This window comes from Pleurodeles waltl, chromosome 11 (assembly GCF_031143425.1).
Source record: "Pleurodeles waltl isolate 20211129_DDA chromosome 11, aPleWal1.hap1.20221129, whole genome shotgun sequence".
Lineage (NCBI taxonomy): Eukaryota > Metazoa > Chordata > Amphibia > Caudata > Salamandridae > Pleurodeles > Pleurodeles waltl.
The window spans coordinates 662,681,373-662,705,616 of NC_090450.1; positions in this window are offsets into that span (position 1 = coordinate 662,681,373).

Consider the following 24,244-nt stretch of genomic DNA (forward strand, 5'->3'; position numbering starts at 1 on the left):
CAATAAAATGCCAAATTTGTGTTGAAAAATTGGGTTTTCTGATTCAAGTCTGCCTGTTCCTGAAAGCTGGGAAGCTGGTGAGTTTAGCACCATAAACCCTTTGTTGATGCCATGTTCAGGGGAAAAACTACAAGCCTTCTTCTGCAGACACTTTTTCCCATTTTTAAAAAAAAAAATGAAATTTTCACTGTATTTTGGCTAATTTCTTGGCCTCCTTCAGGGGAACCCACAAAGTCTGGGTGCCTCTAGAATCCCTAGGATGTTGGAAAAAAAGGACGCAAATTTGGCTTGGCTAGCTTATGTGGACAAAGAGTTATGAGGGCCTAAGCGCGAACTGCCCCAAATTGGCAAAAAAAGGCCTGGCACAGTAGGGGGAAAAGGCCTGGCAGCGAAGGGGTTAAATATTGTTCCCTGAGTGGCCAATAAGATGTTAGCGTCTACTTTTTATTGACTTCCCGTTTAAATTGCGGTACTCCTGTTCGACCCATAAGGCCATAACTAGACTGCTGTGTTATTCCCGTGAGGCCTTTACTTACTTTTCAGGGTCCTGCGTACAACAGCAGACCCGGAATGTTTTTAAGTAAAGTGTTTTTACTACAAAGAGGTCGTTTTGTTTTAAGTTGAAGCCTAGGGACTTTCTGGCAAGCACAAATAACTATCATATTTTGTAGTTTTTATAGAAATGACTGAGATTTCAGATGTTGCAGGTCAGCGGCACTTAAAACTGTTATTTACTAATTCTTCACCGATTTCCTTCCCTAGATATATATGCACTTGAGTATTAACATCGTGTGCCTTCTTATACCTTTCTTTCTGTTATTTTTTCAATTATTTTTGGTGTAATCAACTCGATCGTTTAAAAAGATGACATCTGGAGAAGACCAGAGCACCTAAAGACGCTCAGGATGAGAAGCACCCAAATGTCTTCCAAAGACCATTGTTTCACAATTGTTCTCCATACCACCTGGAGAAAAGTAGATATCTGCAAACTGATGATATGTACCTGTAACAGAAGGAATTTAGCATGGCACCTGAATGTGTAGCACAGCTGGCATTTGAAGGCTGGGAAGTGGAGACAGGACGAGGTTGAGGATGCATCAACATCTTTACTGCACTCCTAAGTATACAAACTGATTACCCTACACCTGAAACATTCTTACAAGTCAAAGAGATGTCAACCCTTTATACACCAAAATAGGGCTGGACAGCACGTTGAGCCAGATGTATCAAAGTACTGTTTTGCATTTCTTAAATAGCGAATTTTAATAAATCACTATTTAAGAAATGCAAAATGGTATTTACGAAAATAGTGTTTCACTAATAGTGATTCCCACAGTCACAATTGCTATTAAGGAATCGCTATTAAGAAATGCAACTCCATTTGTTCCTAAGGGCCTTCACGCACATAGGTGCAAATATTTTTGCATTTCCTAAATTGCGATTGCTTATTAGGGAATTGCAAATTAGGAAATTCAAAACCAAAGGTGCTGAGGGCCTAAGGCCCCCTTTGAGGCACCCCAAAATGTAATTGTGCACATGTCAAGTGCACACATGCACTAGGGTCATGTGTGAGCTACATGGTACTTTTAAAAATACATTTTTAATGCATTTATAAAAATTGCACAAGGTTACCCTGAACTTGGAGTTAGTGGTAATTGCATTTCCTAAATGCCCAGTTCGCATTTAGAAAATGCTTGATACATGTGCATAGGGAATCGCAAATAGGAATTCCCTCTTTGCGATTTCCTATTTAGGGAATCCCTAAAAATTGTGATTCCCTAAAATGGGACTGCATTGCTTTTCATACATAGTGAAAGGCTATTTTGCATTCGCAAACGGTCGAATTTTGTGATTCGCACCATTTGTGAATTTGAACTAGTTTGATACATCTGGCCCTACATGTTGTAAAATTAAATCTGTAGGGGAGACAAACAGGTGACTGTGCTTCAAGGCAAGTGACAGAAGTATTTCTTTCTTTGTTTAGATCCAAATTTCGATGCCCTGTTTCTTTCTTATTTTTGATTGAGCCCTACTGAAAAAAATGCCCCAAAATACAAATTCTTTAAAAAATGCAGTTCTTGTTAGAGCCATGTTTTCAGTTAAAATAAACATGCATGTAGTTTGCCATGTCAGTCCCTAACTGTTTGCTATTGAAAGCACCAATTGGCTGCAGGGCCTGCCATGTGACCTCACAATGCACCCATCCCCTTTTGAGTGGTAAACCCCTCCTGTGCAAAGCCTTTGGCGTGAGTAGCAGGGGTTGGCTAGAGGGCCTGACCTATGGTCAGGCACTGTGCAAAACCCTCATCGAACAGCCCATCCCCACTGTGCACAGCCTTTAGTGGCACAGGTTGGCTGCAAGGATCAGGCCTTGTGCCCAACTAGCCCTGGGGTGGCCAACCCAACTTTGAACAGCCATCTGCCATTTGAAGTATTGGTTGGCCAGAGGGCCTGGCAGCATTCCACTTTGGTGCTGCCATCCCCCATTGCAGCCCCACAGTAGGGCTTGCTTTTGGCAATGCACATCAGGGGGTTGGCTAAAAGCCTGATCTCCAGCCAGGTCCTGCTCCCATTGGCAGTATCAAGAGGCCTATCAAAAATAGAGCAGAGCCTCCATCTAGGACCTGTACCCACTCCCTCCATGAAGGGGGCAACACCCTCTGAAAATGATCTTTTGCCATGATCAGTGAGGTTTGGTTGCTGAGTCTGCCCTAAGGCCTGCTACACATGAGGTTTTTTCCACAGTACCTGATCTATACATCTAACCCACCATGTGGTGGTGAACCCCTGCTATGCAGGGGCTTTGTTGCACAGTGGCCATTTTGGTACTGGTCCTGCACTACTCAAGTTGTTAACAGGAGAAAATGCATCCTCAGCTGGTCAGGTTCAAGTATTTTTTTTTTTGGTACCCCAGGAGTACTGCTATAATGTACCATTCAGGACCAACGTCCTGATATCGCTAACTTTTTCTCATGGTTAATCCCATTGTAGTGTGGTTAGTTTTACGTATCTTTTTGCGCATTAGCTTCAGGCTTTAGGCCTTTGTGCACTTTGCCCTGGATGTATTTTATTCATTTGCTTGCAGCTTAGAGCCTCTGTGCACTTTGCTCTAAATGCTTTTTATTAGGCTTCGTACTGTTATTTTTCAAATAGCCAGTTATACGGTCTCGTTTTTTATTCATATCACACTGTTTAGCCTACTTCAGCACTGGAGTTCTCCATAACAAATTCCTGTTCACTCTGTGCTTCAGTCAAGGATACAGTCTGGTACATTGCCGATAGACGTGGTAGGAGTTTAGGGCCATATGTACGAAAGCTTTTTCCCATAGACACAGAATGGGTAAAATCCTTTCGTACATCTGGCCCTTAGTCTTTGGCATTCCTGCGTAGGGACATTTTGTGATCACGCTGACATGTTAGTTATAAAATCACTTCCTTGTCCCAATACACGCAAGAGGGAGATTCCGACCAGGGGACCACAACTAGACGCTGACTGCCTCGTTGCAGATGCTGAACCAAGATCACAGGCCTTTGCTCAGGTATGAGGGCTGATGTCTCCCCAGGGATTCAGAAAGGCAAGTTAGAAGCTTAACATGCTGTGCTCGAAATAGACCAAGCAGAGGGAGAGAGAGTAGAAACTATTAGACACAATGATAGCTTTGTTCTTATGTTTTACTCTCCTGGTGACTATTTCAATCCTACTGTGTTGTATGGTTCTGGTTATTGCGGCTCACGCCTTATTATCTAAAATGCAGTAGTTTTATTAAAACATTATATAAAACTTATACTGCCTTTGTCATTTGTATATGAGATCGTATTGTAAATGAGAGAGTTGGTTTGGATCTGAGTGACCACGACTTCCCTGAGAAGTTCCAAAGATGTCATGCGCTTGGCTGCCCAATTCTCTTCCCAGTGGGAGAAATGAGGCACTGCTAGTTAGCCGGAGCAAAAACCGGATTTAGGGTGACAGAGTTCCTTACACGTGGGTCCGACTAAGTCCCCCACAACGTGATCGATCCAGCTGCCTAGAAATCCAGTAGTCTCATTTAGGATAATGAGAGCCCACGCGACATGGCGCCGCCAACGATTGGTCTTGCTCTAATATTTAGGTCCGGCTGACTCTCTCGGTCTCATATATATTTTGACTACTCGGTTCCGTAAGCGGAGACGTCCGTGGGGCTGAGGATTTCCGCCACCACGGGACAGGTACATCCTATTACTTAGTGGTTGGTTGTTCAAGCTTGAACTTTAAAAGGAAAACCCCGATATTGGTGTGCCTTCTCTGACCTAGTGCTATTTTTTTACAAAGGGCAAATCCTAATGTAGTGAATATAGCAATCAATATGCGACAACCGCTCACAGGACATCTGGTGGCACATGGCCTGACGGTCCAGGGGGGTCCGGTCACTTTTGTGGTGGACGCCCATGCAGCCTATAGAACAGAACTTTTTTATTCTTGGGTCGTATTTCCGGCAGTTGATGGGGGTACAAATACTTTTCACGAATACACTATTGCGAATGTCCCTGGACAATACAGGGCTTATGCATATTTAGAGATACCTTTATCTTATCAAGAACACCATAATTGTCTTGATGGCGCCCTCCCACACACAGTGGCACAAGTCAGGTTAGGTCCACTAAGTAATGATGGTCCTACCTGGCCTTTATTGGCTACATATACACCTCATCCTGCGGCTGCTCAGTTGACAGTGTTTGAAGTTCGTCGTTTATATACACACTTAACGGCCACATATAGACGATTAGTTCAGTTTGTAATGCAGACACTAAATACAAACGCAGCGCGTGCTGCTCCGGCGCACCCACAAGCAGTGGTTCCGGGAATTAATCCAGCCACTGTGCACTCAGTTATGGGTAAAGTACCGGCTAAACGTGAGGAGACTCCATTTTGGCTGACGCAGAAAATTAATACTCTGGAAGCAGTATTTCCCCATACGGGACCTCAGGATAAACATAGAATATTGACAATGTGTTTGCCGTATGGGATGGTTCCTCCGGTGGACCTTTGTAATACCTGGGGCACGGTGTTTGCCGCGCTCTACACTACGGCACACGGTACACCGACATTAGCTAATTTACCGGAGGTGCTTAAACAAATTCAAGATGAATATGGGGCTGCCCCTGCCTTAGATTTGAGCATGCAGTTAATGGGCAATTTTGCCGCAGTTTCTTCTTTTATTTTGAGTAATCTCAAGGGAGAGGCAGTAGCACTAGCAGTGCGAATGCGTCTTCGGGATGTTCCGCAGATTAATCAGGAGCGGGAACTTCCGAGAATAATAGCTGAGACATATTCCAGTATTGGTCGCGATAGCCTAGGGGCTAGACCTCAAAAAACCCAATTATAGGGTAAAAATAATAAAGGTAATGCTAAACAACAGCAACCTGAGGGTACTAAAAAGCACTGGGAAAAGAAACAGCAAACACCTAAGAAAGATGGGGGACAGTCTCCGCAACCGGAGACCCCGCAGAATAGGTATAATCTCAGGAATAGGGATAATTTGAAGACGCCTGAAAGATATCAATATACTGATACACGCCAATCTCGTTCCTTTCAGGACTCCTCAGAGAAGAGAAGTGAGAGAGGTGGGCGGTCAGAGCGGAGAACCGAGTACGTGAAACCAAGACAGGATTCACAACGCTCTACGGAGGTTTGTATTAAACAAGAAGAGAAACCGCTGCAACAAAAACAGCAATTTAAAAAGAAGAAAGTGGCAGCAGTCTCAGTTAGACATGCCACTCAAGAAGAGAGTTCTCTTGACGAACAAGACATGGGCGTTGGCACTGTTCCACAGCGCGGCAGAGGTCACAATAGTTCGCCGGAGTCTTCTAGAGCATCTTGAGGTGAAAGCAACTGATGACTTCATACAAGTCGAAACGGCGGACATGCGAGTCTCTGATCCTGATAAAGTATATCAAGTGACTCTGCAATTAGAAGGGGACATTGACCGCATTGTACACGCCATCTTTTGGGACCATGTGGTAAAATCATATGATGTTCTGCTGGCTGAACAAGATTGGCCGCCTGACTTTGTTTGCGACTGTCCAGTGGGGGAAGAGGTTATTGCACCTTCCTTCTCACCACTTGTTCAGAGAGAACTAGCGGAGTCCTATAGTGAATTATGGGCTCTTGCACAGGCCCCTGCTCTATATAGAAATAATGTGTGGTGGGATAGACAATCACCTTATCATGTAATTCCAATAAGGGGCGAACCTCAGCCGCAGCCGCAGTATCCTATCAAATTTGAAGCAAGGGCATTGGTTAGAAATATTCTTACACAATTGGAGTACCAGGGTGTAATTGAGCCCTGTGTCTCGCTGATGAATAATCCCTTATTTCCGGTTGCTAAACCGGACCATTGATATAGGATAGTGGTGGATTACAGACATTTAAATAGTCATACACGCACATATGCAATACAGAATTCACATAGGGCAGCGCTTATGAATAATATAGAGCGTAAAAAATACAAAACAACGTTAGATATCTCGAATGGATTTTTCTGCCAAAATACAGCACCCGAAAGTCTGGACTATACCAGTTTCAGTGCGTTTGGCTCTGAGAAAAAGTTTTGTCGTTTGCCTCAGGGGTATAAGAATAGCCCAGGACTGTTTTCAGCTTGTGTAACTGAAATTCTGCACGAGTTGGACCCTGAAGCGTTATCATATGTTGATGATATATATCTGACAGACGATGAGATTCTGCAACATCTAAGGCGTGTATCGCGCATTGTTGTGGGGTTTGCTGAAATTGGCTATATGTTTAATTTTAAGAAATCGAAGATTGCCTTCCTCAGCGTCATTTTCCAGGGATATGAGTTGTCGAGTGAGTGCAAAAGCTTAGCGCCTAATTTTTGGGAGAAATGTGCTTTATTGCAGCCTCCTAATACGGTTCGGAAGCTCCAGTCATTGTTGGGGTTTCTGAATTTTGGCAGAGCTTACATTCCTGAATATGCTACACGTATAAAACCCTTATACGAGTTGATTCGCCCAAATTTTTCGAGTAGATTTTGGATGATTGAGCATACACATATCCTACGAGATTTGCAGACTGATCTCTTAGCAGTTAAACACTTACACACACGAGACAATAAGACACATTTAGTCATCAGGGTGATACCTGGGGCTGTTGGGTTTACATATGTCACCTTTAATGAAGGTGAGACAGTCCCGATTGCATACAAGTCCCACTTGTATTCTGCTGCAGAAGAACGATTTGCACAGACTGAGAAAATACTCACTGCAGTACAGATGGCTGTGATTAAAGAAAGACCGCTTGCCCAGGGCCAACGCATTATTGTCGTTTCCCCGATTCCGGCCTTAGAGGCTGTTACAAAAGCGAGTGTCCCTAATTAGAAAGCTTTACACCCGCGATGGATACAATGGGCTACTTCTTTGACAGCCACTGACGTAGATTACATATTTGACCCTAAACTGCAGACTCAAGAATTTCTTCAATATGAAATGGAGTACCCGGTTCCTGCTGGCACATTGCCTATTGACCAATATCAGGTGGTCATGTATACCGATGGCTCTGCGCAACCAGTGGTTGGGACTAAACAACAGTATTCTGCTGCATGTGCGGTGGTGAGCGGCACTATGGAGGGGGAAGTGTTCTGCCCCCGACATACTTACACTAAAACCTTGGGAGATTGCACGGCACAGCTGGCTGAGCTCAAAGCTCTATTGTTAGCGTTGGAGCACGCGGATCCGGCGATTTTAATCTTGCTGGTCTGTGACTCCTACTACTGTGTTCAGTCTTTCAATGAATATCTACACTATTGGAAGTTGAATGGGTTCAGAGATTCTAAGGGCAACACCATTAAAAACAAATTGTTGTGGGGTAAGGTTGCGGATCTGAAAGAGACGCTTCCTAAGGTCCATGTTGTGCATACACTTGGACACCAGCGCGTTGGGATACACGTTGCTGGGAATACTTTGGCTGATGAAGCCGCGAAGTCGGCAGTGGCTGTTGCCACTGTGGCCGCAGTGACTCGTTCGAGTTCCAAACCAGACACAGAGATTTTGGCTGCCATAAAAGCTACGGCTGATGGCACGCCATTTCCTAAAGGATTTCCTTCTAAGTATCGTTACTGCTTGAGAAGTGCGTTCAATGCTGTTGTTAATATTCCAGGCATTGGTGTACGTGATTTACCAAATAAAATTGAGAGACTTCGATTAATTTCTGCAGCACATGAGGGGGCGGCATCTGCACATGCTGGTGTGGCTGCCACTATTTCGCTTTTACAGGCTCGTTACTGGTGGCCTGGTCTCTACAAAGAGACAAAGCAATATGTCCTTTGTTGTGATGTTTGTCAACAAATTAAAGGTTCATCGGCTAGACGCCCGCAGCAGACGCCCCTTCTAATTTCAAACAAACCTTTACAGTGTGTGTACTTGGATCATTGTGGTCCGCTGACACCAGATAGTGCATACAAATATATATTGGTAGCTGTAGATTCGTGCTCCAGATTTGTGTGGGTCTGGCCACAGCGCTCGGCTGACGCTCGGACTGTTATTAAAGATTTGCGCATCTTTGTCGATACATTTGCAGTTGCGGCTTTTCATTCAGACCAGGGCCCTGCTTTTGCTTCTAAGGCATTCAGGGACACCATGGCTTCATTGGGGGTCCAACTACAATTCTCGTCTCCATTTCATCCCGAGGGAAATTCTGTCGTGGAGCGTTTAAATCGTGATTTAAAGAAATCCTTAACGGCCAGAGTTATAGGTACGGGTCGTGGTTGGCTAGCCCACCTGTATGGAGTACAGAGCGCACTTAATAACTTGCCTAGAAGGTCACTGGGGGGGTCGTACTTCATATGAGTGCCTGTTTGGAACACAAATGTATGTTCCTGATCTAGATGGTCCTGGTGTGGAGGCGGCGGATACGCCCTTTGACATAAATGATCGTGTCACTGTTTTGCAGGATTTACAACAATTCCGTGAAGATAACTCTTCTGCAAGTGCTGCCTCCTCAGGAATTAAGGATGAGCCAGTAACTCCTACTGGTTGGATACCCAGGATTGGGGATCTAGTGCGTGAAAAGGTTGCAGTAAAGAAAGAATTTGGTCCTTCTTATCGAGCACCTGTCCCTGTGTTAGGGGTTAGCGGCACGAGAACTGTGATTTTACTGCCGCTGCAAGGGGCCAAAGGAAATCGCTTTGTTTCCATTGATAATGTCAAGTTACAACATGTGGCCGATTCTGCACAGCAGACCAAGAGGGACACCCAGTAGTTCCGGAATCCCTCTCACTACTGGGGAAGAAGTCCCGCTGCAGGTGATTTACACTGACACTGTTTCCTCTCCGAGCTTGGGGAGGGTGGAAGATGATCTTGCGATTGTTCCACAAACAACAATTAATTTGGAATCTTTTGATCAAGTTGCTGTGCGTTCTACTGATGTTTCTGAACATGTGGTTTATAGTGTGCCAAGGCGAGAGCCTCCATCTGCTTCTTTGTTCACAGTTGCACCTTTTGCAAGAACTGCCTCTGGCTGCTTCAACGACACTGATGATGCAGTGTCCGGCTCCTCGTCCTCAATGTCTTCAGTCCGAGGTCCACGTAAGCTGCTGTGTTGGCTTAAACGCACATATTTTGTTTTTCCTTGGAACTATTTGTGGCTTTTTATGGCTGTTATGACTCTTTTTTTGTGGTTGTGATTTGTAGTTACTTTTTTTCTAGTAGTACATGGTCATTTTCTTCCTGAATGATGTGACATTGAGCACGTGGAGACTGTGTTAAAACCACATTTTTCGTCTCATATGGTTCGAAGAGACTTGTCCAATGTAAACATTTCTGCAATACCGATTCCAGATGGGATTGTGTGGGATAAAGTAATGTTTGATATATATGGTCCCACTGAATTGATTCAAATACCGTATGTCCTCAAGTTATCAACGAATGATATTGTTATACCAGGCATTGTTTCTGATGATTGGGATGTGAAGACAGTAGATTCTATGCTGACAGACTTGCAATATTATACTGTCTATGACGATGAAGATGCTTACCTATTTAGAGATAATCTTGGTGACATGTTTTGCTACAACTATTATGGACACTACTTTTTTCATAAAGCAAGTAGCCCTAAGTCCATATTTGATTATGTGCAATGGGATCATTGCCCAACTCCTCCACAAGGGAGTTCAAAAACGTATTATGATAAATTTGCATACTTTTCTGGGCATGATCAACAAAATGCTAAGTCTTACTATTTTAAAGTTACTCCATATGCTAATAAGCAAATGTTATTGACAAATACTAAATTACTGTATTCAAATTTGTTTGTGTCTAAACTTTCGGTTGAGGGGTGTGAATATCGGTTTAAGACTGTTGATTTGAAAAGTGTCTGGGGAACGAAAAATTGGCAAATGCAAGGCAGGGACACATTATTTAGAGCATGTATTATCCCTGTGCAGATGATTTTCCTCAATGACACGGTACAACAGACTAGCTGTTTGGGCTTGGCAACGATTAGAAAGTTAAATTTGCCTAGTATACCTGTCCCTTCCAAATTGAACAATTGGCAGCGACGTGTTAATGCTACGTTTAGTGAGTTTACACACTGGGTCCAGAATGGTACGCTTAACACTTCATTGGTACATCCGGGCGGGTGGTTATTATGGCCTGTAGACACTAATAAGTGTCATCAACGTTTTGTCACCTCTTCAGGGGGGTTCAGGACTAGTAGGGCAGACCCTCGTTACATTTCACCAGAGCATGCTGATTTCATAACTACATACAGCGTGGGAAAGCTTTGTCAGCAATGGTTGAAGTCGTCCACGCTGGATGCAGTTAAATCACATCTCACGTTACTGTCTAATGATACTGACTTACACGATTTTTTGTCAGGACCTAAGGTACCACGGAAGAAACGGTTTTTATATGAAGTATATAATGAGATTTGGAAGCTTTCACAGCAGGAGGCTGCGGCCCGGTTGAGGCAAATTGATCAGGAGAACCTAATGCAGGCTTTGTCTGTTGTAGATAATGGCATGTATACCCTTTCTGACCATGTTTACACAATTGACAGCATCGTTTCCTCTGCTATAGACATTATTAAATCAGATATGTCTTCTTTATATCATGGGCAGATTCAGACGCGGTCCATCATGCAGCTGGGTTGGACTCTTCAGACTTTGAAGGCAGGTCGCGTTCCGGGGCAGCACATTCGTGCCAGAGAGATCTTTTTCTCCTTTAATTTAACTCGTCAATAACAGCTGATGGCTTAAAAGGAAGCAACGTATGTCATGTTGAATATTGAAAAATTGGAAAAACTGCCTTTCACGGTTGCTGAGATTCCGTCAGCTGAGTGGTTGATTCATGGGGTAATTAATCTGCCTATCTCCACTCTGCAGTTTCCTTCTTGTTTAAACCACATTCCGGTGGGTAGATATGAACGGTTGGGAGACAGTTACATACACGAGGTGTGGGAGCTTCCCTTTCTATACAGATGTATTAATGGTTTGAGGGAGGTTTTTCTTAGCGGTAGTGAATGCAAAACTTCTGTCAGCTATTCCATGGTTTGTAAACAGCTGTCCTTGCACGGAGCGTGTAACGCTTCGATTGCTAACTTAGCTTGTTATCTGAAGGTAGTTCCAGTCCCGGTTATTAAAAACACTTTCCAGGTGCTTTCTAACGGCAGTTACATTGTTCTTAACAGCGAACGCTGCTGTGGCATGCGTGCCGGAATAGTTTACGTTGTCGTTGTCACCAAGGCCGTTACGTGCTGCGGGAATGTGTTGTTTCCCCCCACTCAAATTAGGGAGGTAGCGGATATCTGCCCTCATATTGCTACTTCCAAGGTTAATTTTGACAAGTTGAGTCAACTGAAGGCTTTATTGTTTCAAAAGCATGTGGCCCTTACATCTGCTAGCGAGACCTACGCACTACAGGTGGCAAGGTCATCAGCGGAAATATAGTCCGTTTTGAATACTAACTTTCCGAGTCACTTTGGTGAACTTGTGGGACGTATATTTAATGCGTCCAGTACTGCTGGAATTGCACATTTTTTCAAAGCCGTTGGTGTTGGTTTTGCTCACACCTTCTCTTCCATATTCGGTTTGATACCTTCGGCTATACACTCTATTTTCGGAAGCATTTTTGGGGGTTTCCCGATTACTTTGGCTTTATTGGCTGGAGTCTTGCTATTGTTGCTATTTTTTCGCAATGGCTGTCCCGCCGCGATGAGATCCTATATTGCTGCTCCCGTCAGCGCAGCTGTGTCGTGAACGCATGATGCAGCATTTTGGAGCGACACTCCTGGGACATTTGGAGTGTGACTAGTCTCTGTCATTCCGACCGGTTTTGGATTGTGTGCAACCCGTGTTTCGGTGCCTTTGGTGCTCGTTTGAACATGCACTGGCTCTCTGTCTCTCACTGAAGCGCCCTCCAGTGGTCGAAACTGATCTGTTGATGTTCCTGATTAGGGCTCATTCCCAGACTTGTGCACTACGGTTGCGTTTGCTTCGTGAGGCAGTTTATGAGATTCCCTTCCTGGAGGAAGATGGTATTGTCTCATTCTTAGGCCCTGCTCAGGGTGCCGCCCTGAATGGTTTTGGGGCTTTGGAACACACCTGCTCCATGGTACTTTGTGGCGTGGATCTTCCGATATTGACATATATCGAAGTGGAGGAGCTCCTGCTTTCTATTGCTTCTGTCTGACAATTGGATTTTTTTTTCCCCTCGAAAATTGACATTATATTGTATTTGGCTTTATCGTCACATGCTTCCCAAATTTATGATTTTGTTTTCCTCTGACCTTGTCGAAATATATATATATGTTTAGGTATTGTTTGTATCTGGGGCATACTTTTATATTATTGGAACCACTTGCTACCGACAAGGGGAGGGTGTAGTGTGGTTAGTTTTACGTATCTTTTTGCGCATTAGCTTCAGGCTTTAGGCCTTTGTGCACTTTGCCCTGGATGTATTTTATTCATTTGCTTGCAGCTTAGAGCCTATGTGCACTTTGCTCTAAATGCTTTTTATTAGGCTTCGTACTGTTATTTTTCAAATAGCCAGTTCTACGGTCTTGTTTTTTATTCATATCACACTGTTTAGCCTACTTCAGCACTGGAGTTCTCCATAACACATTCCTGTTCACTCTGTGCTTCAGTCAAGGATACAGTCTGGTACATTGCCGATAGGCGTGGTAGTAGTTAAGTCTTTGGCATTCCTGCGTAGGGACATTTTGTGATCACGCTGACATGTTAGTTATAAAATCACTTCCTTGTCCCAATACACGCAAGAGGGAGATTCCGACCAGGGGACCACAACTAGACGCTGACTGCCTCGTTGCAGATGCTGAACCAAGATCACAGGCCTTTGCTCAGGTATGAGGGCTGATGTCTCCCCAGGGATTCAGAAAGGCAAGTTAGAAGCTTAACATGCTGTGCTCGAAATAGACCAAGCAGAGGGAGAGAGAGTAGAAACTATTAGACACAATGATAGCTTTGTTATTATGTTTTACTCTCCTGGTGACTATTTCAATCCTACTGTGTTGTATGGTTCTGGTTATTGCGGCTCGCGCCTTATTATCTAAAATGCAGTCGTTTTATTAAAACATTATATAAAACTTATACTGCCTTTGTCATTTGTATATGAGATCGTATTGTAAATGAGAGAGTTGGTTTGGATCTGAGTGACCCCGACTTCCCTGAGAAGTTCCAAAGATGTCATGCGCTCGGCTGCCTAGCATCTCTTCCCCGTGGGAGAAATGAGGCACTGCTAGTTAGCCGGAGCAAAAACCGGATTTAGGGTGACAGAGTTCCTTACACGTGGGTCCGACTAAGTCCCCCACACCGTGATTGATCCCGCTGCCTAGAAATCCAGTAGTCTCATTTAGGATAATGAGAGCCCACGCGACACAATCATGGCCAGCCGAAGTCCCTCTTTAAATGCTGATTTCTTGAAAATGGCTAAAGAGATTTACACCAATTTACAAATAGCAAGCTTTCAGACTAAAATTCTAACTTTTTGCCAAATTTGGTGTGATTCCTTACATCACTTTTTTCTGTACCAGATAGTAAAAATTGGAAATTACACTTTTGGGAAGCCGGGGATTCATTTAGAAGCCCTTTGAACCACGGCTGTGTCATTGTTTTATGATGCAATGGTGGCACTAGCAGTGCACTGTACTGCTCCAGATTTACAAACTGACATATTGGAACCAATGCATCAAGTTCTAAAGCCCTGTGTCAGATTATAGCTGTGCCAGGTATAATATATGCAGGCTAGGCGTTCCCAGGCAAAAAGCCATGCAGAACTGATGCAGTGATATTTACATGTCACTGCGTCATTCTGCAACTTCACTTTGCAAGAATTTTACTGTCTGCTCAGAGCTGGCATAACATTGTTGAAGGGCTTTTTCCAATGGGATCCTCCTCACATTGCTGGAGTAGCACGATTTTCACAATGCTACTTCAGCACTGTGTGAGTTTAGTGCCAACAGATGCGTCAATTGAGTGCACCATGGAGCTCTGTACTGTAAATACAGCGCATCCATGGTGTCATTAGGGGATCTTAGAGAAGTGCAAAAATATGAAGCATTGATGCTGATGCATTGGATTCTTGCAAATAAGATCCCCCTGTTTCTCTTGTCTCTTTCTCTCGCTCTTAACGGATAAGTGATAAACCTTTCATTGGGGAGCCAACATGAAAGTTTTGCATGGATTCACCAAATTGTACCAAAGTTGCTAACAAAACAAAAAATATATCTTTTTTATGGAAAGTCTGACCTAACTATAAGTGTACAGTGACAGCTGTGTGTGATGTATCCCCGAACTGCACCCAAGGGCCAAAAACAGCAAGAGGGACTGTGGGATTCTTTCCTGCAGTGCACCAAACACCATGCAAGAGTAAAAAGAAACGTTTTGCATGCACAGACCCTTGCAAAACAGCAAGAATGGAAGACTAGGCTCAGAAGATGGCAGCCAAGCCCAAGGAGTGCAGACTTGGAGGAGCAGCTTACGAGAAGGGTCCTGTCCTGACCATGTAAGCACTGCCTGGTTTCCTGCTTGGACACTTAATCAACAATGGGCCATGCAGTTAAATTCAGAAACGGGAAAGCCAAAAATTGAACACAACTTTGTGGTGGTGGTTTGCAAGAACAACTACAAAGCCTACGCTACCAGGAAACTCTGCGACTTACTGCAACAGACCACAGAACCTCCGGGAGAGCCTGCTCGTACATAGACCAGCCTGTTTCTGTCATGTGTCTTTGATTTCATTGGACTGCATTCCCTCTGAGGGCTACCACTCATGGGTTGAGGGACCAGCAGGACCCATTGGAATAAAAGTGAGCTTGGTAACCCTACCACACGAGCCACATTGCTGTCCCTGGCCTGATTCAAGGCCTCAAACCACCCTTCGAATAGAGAGTTTTTTGACTAAGAGTGCACATACAGCAGCTGGCATTGAAATAGCTTGTCTGAAAGTCCAATTATGGCCTCTAGAAAGAAGAGAAAGTACACCAGTTTGAAAGAGATGGAATTGAGAACAATAATTCAGAAAGAGGAATGCCAGTCAGGTGTTTCTGGAAGAACAAACCATGCGTCACAATTCAACAACTGACATTGAGACCATTGTAATGACCTCTTTTATAGAAGATCTCTTCAGAGGCATCCATGATGAGATATTAAAGCTGAGAGACAAGGGAACATATTTATAAATGGGGTTGTTTCGCTCTTGCAATGCGCAAAGTGGTTCATAGGCCATGCAAGCCTACAATGTGATTTATGAAGCCATGCAAGTGGCTTAATAAATCTGGAGTAAAGCAATGAAGCACAAATTGCTTTGTTGCAATACTCTGCCCCAGGAAGGCATCCATGAGTGTTGTGTGGGTGTTCCCTCACAACATCCATGAATTTTGACGCATTCTCAGATTCACCAAAAGTGTTAGTCCTGGAAATGCTCCAAAATGCTACAACTTCCCAGGTGAGGCATAACGATAAGAAATATCTTCTGTGTTTTTTTCCTCTTTCTACGTGTGCTGTGTTCTCCAGCACACATAAATAGAGGAAAAAGCCTCTGGAGATTGTTTTTGTCCAAGGAGGTTCTCTTTCCTGCATAAAAACAATCCTCCTTATAATGCAGGCAACCTTGCACAAAGTGGAGAATTTAGAGGACACGAGGTACATGAGAGAGGAGGAATCTGAAGCTTTCGTCATGTCATGTCTCTGAAAGACCAAAATCTGGACTTATTTGTAAACCTCAAAGACCCCGAGAATCGCTGGAGTTGACAGAATTAGAGAGCTTTCAGGAGACGGAGAAGATGGAGACATAGAGACATTTGTTCAGAAGCAATGCACATTTGGGCCCTCAATACAACGTCGGCGGACTTCACAGAAGACCGTTGAGGCTGCGGGTGCCAGAATACCACCAGTGCTGGCGGTATTTCTGGCTCCCTATTTCAACTTTTCTGCTGGGCCAGCGGACGGTAACAGATTTACCGTCCGATGGCCCAGCGGGAATGTCACATCAACATTGATGCCAGCTCGTAATAGAGCCAGCTGCAATGCTGATGTGCAGCCGGTGCAGTAGCACCTATCATGCGTTTCACTGCCCAAATTTCATGGCCAGTGCAGGGGCCCGCAGGGGCACCCCAAGCCCCCCTTACCGCCAGCCTTTCCATGGCAGTATTTACCGCCGTGGCCAGGCTGGCGGTCGGGGACTCATAATCCCAAGGGCAGCGGTGCTTCTAGCGGAGGGGCCGGCAGTATGGCCATGGCTATTGTGCCATGGTCATAATAGCTGGCAGAGCACCGCCAGCCTGTTGGTGGTGTTACCGCCAGCTTAATGCCGGCCGCCAGGGCTGTAATGAGGCCCTTGGTCTATTCTCAAGATAGAAGTCACAATACTTGAGAACACGAAAAGAAAATAGACTTCATCACAGTGGCTACATTTCTAGCCATTTTTGAAGGTCATAAATCTACCTTTTGCAAGACCTGTCACTATACCTGAAGGCACTGAGAGTTCAGACCAATTATAGATGCCTTGTGAGAAAAAGGTATCAAGTACCACTGGGGCAACATCTTCTGGATCATGTTCAGCTGGAAGGGCAGTCTCCATCAGCTGAGGTCCTTTCTGACTCTCACCACACACTGGGTCTCAATGGATCCCCAGAACTGGCACAAACACAAGATGCAGAATCACTAGCAGGAGGCATCAGAAACATGAGGCCAAACAGATGACAGAGTCCAGAATAGATGAAATAGGTCAAAGCTTACAGCAGAGATTACGTAGTCAGAGAGAAGAGCAATGTAATTCCCGCTGCTTGAAGTAGCAGCCCAAAAAGGCTCATGTTATAGACAATACATAGGTGAAACTAGTTTTTGGGACTGCATTGAGCCTTTGAGTGGTTGGGTGACCTGTGTTCAAATAGTGAGAGAAGGATGTTTCCGGGCAGGGAAAGAGTGCACATGGCCATTCATTTCTGACTTACCTCAAAAAGAGACACTTTTGGGTAAAAGGGATAAAAACTTTGTTATCCACTTGGTCCCACAAAGGGAATCTAAATATTTTGTTTTTGTTTTATTTGTTTTCATGGGAAAGGAAAATGGTAAGGAGGGGCAACAATTGTACTTTTACTGCTAGTATGACATAATAGATGTGTGTAAACAACAATATGACTGATGAACTGTGTTAAAAACGTGCAAAAGATGGCCTCTGATATGATGATATCTAGCAATAGAGCAGAGGGACAAAATAAAATAACTAGCTCACGTGTGAGCTGCCTTACTACTTGGTCCAAGAGGCTTTTAATCCTATCATAACTACAACCCCCTATAGAAATATATGCCTACTACAAGAAACTCATCTTCTGAAGAAATACTGATCCTGTTTATGCTCGAAATGGTTCATAACATAGTTTTTTTCATCCAAACCTAAGAAACGAAGCATGGCAGTCATTTGATTTTTAAGTAAATTTAAGGGGGAGGCCATCGCGATTATTGCAGAAGTATACATGAAGGATCTCGCATTGAGAATGGCATTAAACAGTAGCACACTCACAGTAAGTTCAGTACAAGCACCTATAAGAGAGCCAATACAAACCCCCAAGGGCAACGGTACAAAGTACCCTGAATGCCTAGACACAGATATTGTAATGGTTTGGTCGATAGATCATGGCTAAACAACATAAGGTTAGTTGATATTTGGAGGGCTATGCAGCCATAAAGCAAATACTGCTTAATCTGTTCGACTCTACACAAAATTCTAGCCAGATTAGACTATTTCCTTAGGCCTCTTCAATTGTTAGACAGAAACAGTGAGGTAGAGATACGAGTGATGTTGTTTTTTGATCACTCCCTGATTCTCTTACCTATCATTCTGTGTAACCACAGTAACGGGGTCCAAATGGTATAGAGGGAACTGACATGCACAATCTCTGTGATTCATTGAAAGTGACAATACAGGGAAATCATGTTCTCGCTACTAGGAAAAACAAATAAAATAAGAAAGAGGAACATGATGCACTATTGAAGCAAGTAAGAGTACTAAAGGAGGTGCATTAAAGGAATGGGTCTCAGCCAATGTCGGGGAAACGGACACCTGTGCATGGTCAGCTAAAAGCCCTTGATATGGCAGAGAGGAATACTCATTACTTATGTTAAAACAAACCCATTAAAGGCAGGGGTGGCTCCTTTGCAATTGTGGAGGGGCTATTCCCCCCTGGCTAAGAGCCAGTAGATGAAAATAGTTTACTATTGTTTTATTTTTCATCTGCTGGTTCAGACAGCAGTGCAGGGAGTGGTGGGGCTGGGCCACGCGAGGGGAGAGAGGGAAGGTGGAGTGGAGTGCACTAAGCACGCATGTTTGTTTGGCTGGCCATCTTAGGTCAGCCAAACACACATGCACACTTAAGTTTCTCCAGCTCTGCTGTGTTACACAGCGGGCTGGAGCAACTGCACAGGCCCCGGCGCACTGCCTGAGCGGCAGTTGAAGCAGCTCAGACCAATCCTGATGCTGCTTTGATGCTAGGTGTAGCACGACAGTGGTGCCAGGATTGCTGGGGAGCCTGTGCTGGTGACCCAGTGAATGCTGGGACACTATCAGGCGCAGAGGAGTGAGGCGGCAGGATGGGGTGGCAGCGGGAAAGGTAGGTGTTTTTTTATATTGTTTTCCCCATCGGTGTCGTCCCCCCTTGACATTTGAGGTGGTTGCCGCTGATTAAAAGGGTGAAAATAAAGTTGGGAACATATTGACCTGCACGCTAAGGTGTCACAAAGTGGGTGAAACATGTTGACCTACATAATGCTAGAGGAATAAAGCTCCTAGGCACCCTGACTATTTTTAATCATCTCCATGGTGTTCCAGTATTGAAGTAGCATTCTTTGGAAGTAGTAGATAGTTAGGCCTTCATTACAACCCTGGCAGTAAATCCCACTTACAGCCTTGCTGATGGTCGCCAACATACCGTGGCTGCGGTGGAAATCCGCTACAGGTATTACGACCCACATCTCGTAATCCGCCACAATACAGACATCACGCAAGTCCGCCACACCAAAGGTCAGTGATAAACTGGCGATACCAAAACCCACACCGTCACGCCAACAAGCATACGCCCACACTATCACGACCCACGAATCAACGAGGTGGTCTTTCAACCGCGGTAATCCATTGGCGGTACACACTGCTGCGCTCAAAATACACATACACTTACAAAACACAACCACATTGGACAAATCGAAATACACACACCTGATACACATACACACACCACACCCACACACTCACACCACTATAAAACACACACCCAAATTACCCACAACCCCTTACAACTACATATTTGTGAAGAAGCACAGAGAGAGAATAGCTAATACTACAACAGCATCCACAAGCACACCACACCATCACTCATACAACATCCACGCACCTCAAACAACACACCTCAACACAACATTTCACACAGCACAACAAACATAACCTCACACATCACCGACACCACATCATGGCACCTCAAAGACACCCCAGGATTTCGGAGGAGGAGCTCAGGGTCATGCTGGAGGAAATCATCCGGGTAGAGCCACAGCTTTTCGGATCACAGGTGCAGCACACCTCCATTGCTAGGAAGATGGAGCTATGGCGGAGAATCGTTGACAGGGTCAACACAGTGGGACAGCATCAAAGAACACGGGATGACATCAGGAAGAGGTGGAACGACCTACGGGGAAGGTGCGTTCTGTGGTATCCAGACACCAGATTGCTGTACAGAGGACTGGCGGTGGACCCCCACCTCCTCCCCCACAACTAACAACATGGGAGGATAAAGTCTTGGCAATACTGCATCCTGAGGGCCTCGCAGGAGTAGCGGGGGGACTGGATTCTGGTAAGTCAAATCTTTACTTCTACATCCCCCACCCCACCTGCATGCCATCACATACCTGCACCCACCCCCTCACCCCATCACTCCAACACCACATGTATGCCCCACTATCACAACCCAGCCATCCCAAGACAAGCCCTGCATGCAACACCAAAGCATGGACACCCACTGCCAAAGCATGTCCAGTACAGACACCCACACAGACCCTAAAACACTAATCACACAATGGCAAACACAACAAGGCAAGCACAGGAGTGGAGGGTAACACCAAATGCACAAGATGGCACACACAGATACTAAAACTATGCATTTACACCATGACAGGACCCATACCCAACATCACCGGACAGGAGGTGCCAGACATATCCAGCCCCCCCCCCTCCAGAAGAGGCCCACAGTGACGACAGAAGCTCTGCACGCCTGGATCTGGATCTGGATGACCAGCCCGGCCCATCAGGGACCTCTGGACAGTCAGTTCCCCTGCCACAGTCACAAGCCACCACAGAACCTCCCCTCTGAGGAGACACCACCACAGCACCCACCCAGCGGGCCCATCCCTCTGTCCCCAGGACACGTCAATCAGCAGTGTGTCCACCACTACAGGGACCCCAGGCAAACCCACCAACCCAAGACAATCATGGACCTGGGGTCAATGGCAGTGGGCACACAGTTCAGGGTATAGAGACACACGATAACAGGGAAGCTGGGAGGACTGCTGTGCGACAGGGGGAGGACAGGCCCAGGGAACCCACTCTCCACAAGGCACTCTCCAACATCATGGGAGCATACCATAATTCCCAGGAGACCATGGGCATGGTACTGGCCAAGTTTCAGGAGACTCAGCAGCTGCAGGAGGAACACTACTTGGGGATCAGGGAGGACTTGAAGTCCATTAACACCACCCTGGTCACCATTGCAGAGGTACTGGCAGAACTGGGCAACAGCATGAGGGACACAGTGGCACACAAACGGGCCCCTGACACCAGCCTGAATGATGAACAGCCCTCCACCTCTGCCAGCGCTAGTGGACAGGAGGCCCCAACACAGGACCAACAGGCCACCAGCTAACCCCCTGCAGAAGGAGAACCACCCCTCAAACGGTCCCTGAGATCCATGAACAAGACAGAGAACATTGCCAAGACCCCCACCAGGAAATAAGACTCTCCTGATTGTCACCCTTCTGTCCCACTTTGTCACCCTGTCCACCTTAAACTGCCATTGCTCCCCTTCCTATGACCCCTTGGACAATGCACCTGTGAGACCAAGAGACTGAACTCTACCATGGACATTCCTCCACCATCACCCCAGCCCATTGCACACCCCCTCCACTTATTAACACAGAAATAAACACTCTTGAATCACAAATCAATCTGGAGTCAGTCTGTACTTTTACAAATGTGTAATTGCAACCTTTCAGAAATATAGCAATGTCAATGTTCATGTTCACATATCAATGTTACACAGTTGTTGGGCAGCAGTAAACATAGCAGAGGGCACAAAGTGGGACCCAGATCTGTGAAATGGAAATGCAAAGTGACATGTCAGGGTTTATACACAGAGTTCAAAAGGCAGATTTATGCTATGTCCTACAGTAGTATGAGATGTGACAAGCAGTGGCATCCTCTTACCTCTGTCTCACTGGAAGTATTGCATGATGATGTTGTTTCGGTTGTCTATATCTTCTTCTTCTGCCTCCTCTTCTTCACTGTCCACAGGCTCCACAGCTGCCACAAGACCAGCATCAGGCCCATCCTCCTGCAGAAAAGGCACTTGGCATCGCAACGCCAGATTGTGAAACATACAGCATGCCATGATGATCTGGCACGCCTTCTTCTGTGAGTAGTACAGGGAGCCACCTGTCAGAGGGAGGCACCGGAATCTGGCCTTCAGGAGGCCAAAGGTGCTCTCTATTATCATCCTAGTTCGCCCATGTGCCTCATTGTAGCATTCCTCGGCCCTTGTCCTGGGATTCCTCACTAGGGTCAGTAGCCATTACAGGTTGGGGTAACCAGAGTCACCTGCAAATATCGAGGGACAACTGTTAGACCCATCCAACCATTAGTGACTCTCCCATACCCAGGCACCTATTTAAACTGTGTGGGGACATTGGTATCACCTATTAGCCACACCCGGTGCCTCTGGAGTTGGCCCATCACATAAGGGATGCTGCTATTCCTCAAAATGTAAGCGTCATGCACAGAGCCAGGATACTTGGCATTCACATGGGAGATGTACTGGTCTGCCAAACACACCATCTGCACATTCATAGAATGGTAGCTTATGCGGTTTCTGTACACCTGTTCATTCCTGCGGGGGTGAAAAAATGCCACATGTGTACCATCAATGGCACCAATAATGTTGGGGATATGTCCCAGGGCACAGAAGTCACATTTCACTGTGGGCAAATCCTCCCCCTGAGGGAGCACAATGTAGCTGTGCATGTGTTTCAGCAGGACAGATAACACTCTGGACAACACGTTAGAGAACATTGGCTGTGACATCCCTGATGCCATGTCCACTGTTGTTTGAAAGGAACCACTGGCAAGGAAATGGAGCACTGACAGGACCTGCACTAGAGGGGGTATTCCTGTGGGATGGTGGATAGCTGACATCAGGTCTGGCTCCAACTGGGCACACAGTTCCTGGATTGTGGCACAATCAAGTCTGTAAGTGATAATGATGTGTCTGTCTTCCATTGTTGACAGTTCCACCAGGGGTCTGTACACCGGAGGATGCCACCATCTCATCACCTGCCCCAGCGGACGTGCCATATGGAGGAGAAGGGTGAGCAGAGGGTCATGCACCACATACGTTTCACAAGGCTGTTTAGCACAATCGTTAAAAAATCTTTGTGTGCCTTTGTCCGTATTCCTGGCCAAAAGTGCTGTGACGCAGTTAGTTGGCTTGCCATGTGGCCACCTGAAATGGCGGCTGCCTGACCTGTAAGGAGGGACAAGGGGAAATGAGGTAACTGTGCTGGCGTTGTGCAGCGTCGCGATAGGCAGCCGAAGACCGCTGCGCAATTCAGCATTGGTTATCATTGGGCCCTATGGGTTCCAGGAGCCAATGACGATGTACGCCGGCAGTGACGGTATACTGCGAACGTGACTGCCATTTTCTATGAGTTCCCTCACTTGATACCTAACCTTTAACCTGAGAGGACCTACACTGCAAGTGCTGCTGTGACCTGCATCTGGAAGCAAGAATGGCTACAGTGTCTGGGGAAAGGGCCCCTGCCTTCACTGTGGAGGAGTTGGACAAACTGGTGGTTGGGGTCCTCCCCCAGTACACGCTACTCTACGGTCCACCAGACAAACAGGTGAGTACACTGTGTGCATGGTGGATGGCACATGATTGTATAGAGTGTTGTGGATGGAAGAAACGGGGGCACAGGCCAGCACATGAGGAAGGTGAATGTATGTTTTCTGTCCCAGAGTGGGAGGTTTGTGGCCAATGAGTGAGAAGAACTGGACAGTGGAGTAACATCCATTTTTCCTTCACTACTCCTCTAGGTCAGTCCCCACCAGAAGAAGGGTATTTGGTGTGCCATCGCCAAGGAAGTGCGGACCCTGGGGGTCTACCATAGACGGAGCACCCACTGCCGGAAAAGATGGGGGGACCCGCGCCGCTGGAGCAAGAAGACGGGGGAGGCCCAGCTGGGGATGGCCTCCCAACGTGGAAGGGGTGCCCTCCCACCATGACCCCCCGATGTACCAGATCCTGGCTGTGACATATCGTGAGTTGGATGGGCACTTGATGGCATCACAGTGGCCACAAGGGGGTGAGTACAGTCTCATTCAGCTGACTCTGTGCGCTTGACAAGGTGTCTGGGTGGGGGGAGGTGGGCTGTGGGTTCTCCTAGGCCAGGGCAGACGTGCCAAGGTAGGTCATTTGTTTGGCACG